The following is a 4,947-nucleotide window of genomic DNA, read 5'->3' as shown; positions in this document are numbered from 1 at the left end:
ATGAGTGGCTGTGATAATAGGAGTATCAATGGTCTTTGAACTTTCTATCCCAAACCTCTTCAGAAGCTCCTTAATGTATTTCTGCTGACTTATCATCATTTCCTTAGAGGTTTGCATAACTTGTAGACCTAGGAAGAAGTTCAGTGGCCCCATCATGCTCATTTCAAGCCCACTTCCCATAAGCTTGGCAAACTCCTCACTCAAGGAATCATTTTTTGCACCAAAGATGATGTCGTCAACATAGACCTACACAATTAGCAGGTTCCTCCCTCTTTTCATCAGAAAAAGAGTGTCGTCAATTTTCTCTCTTATAAAATCATTTTCCAAAAGGAACCTGGACAACTATTTATACCATGCATGAGGGGCCTACTTTAATCCATATAGTTCCTTGTCGAGCTTGAATACATGTTCAGGATGCTCATGGCTTTCAAAACTAGGTGGTTGTCTGACAAAGACTTCTTCCTTCAAAAATACACTCTTGACATCCATTTGGAACAATTTGAATTCTATATGAGATGCAAAAGCAATGAGAATTCTGGTGGCTTTCATCCTTTCAAGTGGAGAAAAAGTTTCATCATAATAAATTCCTTCCTCTTGATTATTGCCTTGAACCACCAACCTGACCTTGTTTCTTGTTGTATTTTCAAACTCATCAAGCTTGTTTCTGAATACCTACCTGGATCCAATAATTATTTTATCTGAAGGTCGGGGAACCAGGTGCCACACATTGTTCCTCTCAAATTGATGAAGTTCTTCTTGCATTGCAGCAATCTACTCAGCATCTTTTAATAATTCCTTTATATTTTTGGGATCAATTTGAAATAGGAAAGCTGAGAAAGCAAACATACTTTTCTTTGATATAGTCTTAATTCCTAAATCTAGAGGAGTGATTACATTCTGGAGAGGATGTAAGCTTTTGTGCTTCCATTTAGATACTCGAGTCTTATGATGAGAAGAACTAGGTTTCGCCGTGTGAGATCCATCATTAGCATCCACAGAAGTGTGAGTGCCACTTCTCTACTCAGTATCAGGGGTGCCTTGCACAGAATCAACAACTCTATTTTTTGCTTCAGTTACTATAATGGAGAGACCAGGTTCTTCTGAATCAGTTGGAGGTTCTGCTGCATCTTCTTCACTAGACTCCTTGACCTGACTCATCAGATCTGCCTTCCCGTTTGCTACATTAATGATTTCTCCATCTTGATCATTCTTATCATGTGAATCTTTCCTACTTGAGTGGTCTGATTCAACAAAGATTATATGTACGTTTTCTTCTATACATTTAGTTCTTTTGTTGTAGACTTTGTATGCTTTGCTTTGTGAAGAATATCCAAGGAAATCCCTTCATCACTCTTGGCATCAAATTTTCCCAGCGCTTACTTACCATTATTGAGAACAAAACATTTGCACCCAAATGTTCTCAGGTAAGTCAGCTTTGGTTTTTTTCCGTTTAGCAATTCATACGGGGTCTTGTTTAGGAGGGACCTGATCATGCACCTATTTATCAGATAGCAGGCAGTGTTCACTACCCCAGCTCAAAAAGTCTTTGGTACACTATTGTCAATTAACATCGTCCTTGCCATATCTTCAAGAGTCCTATTTTTCCTCTCCACTACACCTTTTTGGTGGGGTGTTCTAGGGAGAAATTTTATTTTGGTTGAGACTCACCCAACAATAGTTGCATGAGGCCATTCTCTACTTTTGACAAGTGTATGTATGGGGTCCATTTGCTATTGGATTAACTCAAACAAATAAAGAAAATAAGTGAATTTTTTGTTGATAGAAAACTAAATAGATAGTACAAGAGAAATAGAGGGAAAGAAAAAATGTGGAAGCCATTTTCCTTCCTTAATTACCAACTTTGGTTATCACAATAGAGAATGGACTCCAACAAAATTTTCCACCACTAATTGTTGATCAACATAGTCCAACAAAGGCCACAACAAATTTATATTCAAGCAAAGGAAAACGACATTCTATCCAAACGTAATACTCCATATACATTTTGTATATATCTATCTTCTTCTTATTTTTTTATTTTTATTATCATAGTTTATATCTTTCTAAATTCATCTTCTGTTTCCAAAGCTTTAAAATTGAACCTTTGGAAGTTATTCATCGATATCAATATGAAATACAAAATTATGCTGACAAAATACTCTTCTTGTCAATATAAAATTTATTTCTTCTTGTTAATAAAATGCTCCTTATTTTGGTACATAAATACAAATTTGTACCTACTGACATTGAGACTTTTGCATTTGAAATATTTTGCTACCATACCTGCAAGAAAAAATATATCAATACTAAAATATTGTTTACTCTAAATTTTAAAATAAGATCAATATGAACTTTTACTATCACGATAATCTTTTAGTGTTAAAATGAGGTGGTGGGCCAAAAACGCACCAAAAGATTTCATTCACAGCTACAGTGATAAAGAATAGACTTAAATTATATCACTGCAATCTTTTAGTGATAAAGAATAGACAATAATGAACAAAATCTTATCAAGGACTTAACATTTTAGTGGTAAAATTATATCTTACTTTGTTGCAGTCTTCCAACTAATCGTTACATAATTCAGTCAAGATATATTGAACATAGTTGCTGGAAATAATTTTTAGCAGACAATAAAATAAATGGATTACTTAGTTTTAGTATGCATAACTGGTCTACTTTGGGGGAGAAAATTCACTGTAAGTTTATTTTCTAATTTTGTGTTCTAAGAGGGATTTATTTTTGTTGACAGAGGAATCCTGAAACAACAAAAACTATTGTACCAGTAGATAGAGGTGGAGTTAATTTTGTTATGGGGACTACGATAGTGCCAACTACTCCTGTTTCTTACCAATATCATAAAGCAAATGATGAGAAAAATTTCACAATGATACATAATGTGTATAATATCGACAAGAACTTTGCTTTTAAGATTGGCATGAAATTTGATTCCGTAGAAGAATCATACAATGCATACAATTCCTACGCCATGGGGTTCGATGTTCGAAAAGGACCAAAAACTTTTAATAGAAAGAAAGAAATGACTAGATGTTTATTTCTTTGTTCTTGTGAAAGAAAATATGATAAGCTTTCCCCTTTTCATGAAAGAAAGCAACAAAGGTTGGAATATAGATATGTTTGTTTGGCTCATATAAAATTCAAAATTTCAAATGGGACATGGAAAGTATGTGAATTTAATGATGTGTATAGCTATCTCATGATAGAAAAGAACTTGAGACATTTCATACAATCTAGTCGAAATCTTACAAGTGCTACAAAAAATATTTTTGGTTTATGGTTGATGCTGGTATTCGTGCAAAAAGAGTTGTTCGATACCTTCGGAATGAAGTAGGTGGAATTGAAAATGGAGGATGTACTGAACAAGATGCTCATAACTTCATACAAGCGCATAAGAGAAACATGATTAGTAGTGGAGATGCTCAAACTTTGGTAAATCATTTTATGCATTTGCAATCAGAGGATTCAAACTTCTTTTATTTTTTTCAAGTTGATGAAGATGGAAAATTGTGCAACTTCTTTTAGAGAGATATCATATGTATTGCACTATGAGTGTTTTGGGGATGTGATGATTTTTGATACTGCATATTGTACAAATAGAAATGGCACAATTTGTACTACATTTGTTGGTGTAAATAATCATTGGAAAAATATTTTCTTTGGATGTGCATTATTGTGAGATGAATAAGCTACAACATGCATTGTATATAGACGTTCGTGATAAAGAACGGCATACTTTTATTTAAACTATTGATCCTTTGCTAGGTGGTATGGATCAGATTCTGGATCCAATCAAGAAAAAAGAAAGGAAAAGGGATATGGTAGATTAAAGCCAATTATTAAGCAAAGAAGGAGAAGGACATCTCAAAAAGTATCAAAAGCTAAAGCATGACTACCACACACGTCCACAGGATTACGTTTTGAGGTTTAATCTCTATACATGTCAAGTTACATATTTTTTATTTGGTTTTTGCATCTTTCTTTCATCTAATAATTTTAATATGTATTTTTCTTCCAATTTCAAATATGCAGCTATATGGAGATTCAAATAGTACTTTCACCCAATTGTTGACTCAAGAATCAAGCTTGCAGACAACATGTTGCAGCCAAAACCAAGCGCAAACAACAATTAATGTTGACATCAATTGAAGCATAATAGGACCCTCTATTTGGTGTGAATATATTTGAATATGCTTTTGTACTCTTCCTAGGGGTGTTCTTAAACAATTTACTATATAATATTACACTAATATGACAAGTGAATTTTGTGTTTTGGCACTACTAATTTCAAGTGTAGAAGATGCTTCAACATCTAGAATCTGTATCTGTGAGACATCTGAAATATGATTTATTTTTGTGAGCAATATACAAAGAATCCATAAGAGATTGAGAACGAATTTACCTTAAATCCATGAATAAACGGACGTAGCAGAAGATCTTTAGAATTGAGCTAAACTTTGACAGAATCGGATTAGATCTGTACAAGCTAGAACTTTGCATTGAAGTTAATCGCAATCTATAATTGATTTCAGATTTACTAGTTGCATTCAAAGAAATCACACATCTAAATTTGGCTAAGCAAAAGAATATAAACTATGAAAGTGTTACATTGTAGAGATGAATACGACAAGAATTGATTTAAGTAGAAGAAATCAGATTGAATAATACCTTAGCACACTAGAAGAAATGGTGTTTGGAGAAATTTTTTGTTCTGGATAATGTTTCTGGTGCTAAAAACGAGAAGGAGAAGCCCTTCAATTCATTTTAGATGGTGTTTATGGGTTTGTGTGGGACCCACGATCCACTTTACCTTATTTTTATTTTTATTTAATCCTTTCAGTTGGCCCACATTCCACAAACTCACTTTTCTTTTCTGTTTATAATTTAATGAAATAAAATTTATCCGTTCTAGGAGCTAAAAAAATATGA

The 4,947-nt window shown here is 33.4% G+C and overlaps 1 long non-coding RNA gene across 2 annotated transcripts; it reads right to left on the bottom strand.

The window, feature by feature from the left end:
• Positions 1 to 1,761: 1,761 nt before the first annotated feature.
• On the bottom strand, positions 1,762 to 4,745 carry LOC107782352 (uncharacterized). 2 transcript variants are annotated; one of them, XR_001647213.2, is made up of 2 exons: positions 4,687 to 4,745; positions 1,762 to 2,283 (listed from the first exon to the last, which is right to left on the bottom strand). It is a non-coding gene; the product is annotated as an uncharacterized LOC107782352 (long non-coding RNA). The 2 variants fall into 2 exon arrangements; XR_001647214.2 differs by lacking the exon at positions 4,687 to 4,745 and adding an exon at positions 3,337 to 4,675.
• Positions 4,746 to 4,947: the final 202 nt, after the last annotated feature.

The sequence above is a fragment of the Nicotiana tabacum genome, chromosome 3 (genome assembly GCF_000715075.1).
Source record: "Nicotiana tabacum cultivar K326 chromosome 3, ASM71507v2, whole genome shotgun sequence".
Classification (NCBI taxonomy): Eukaryota; Viridiplantae; Streptophyta; class Magnoliopsida; order Solanales; family Solanaceae; genus Nicotiana; species Nicotiana tabacum.
This window is presented reverse-complemented; position numbering and strand designations above follow the sequence as displayed.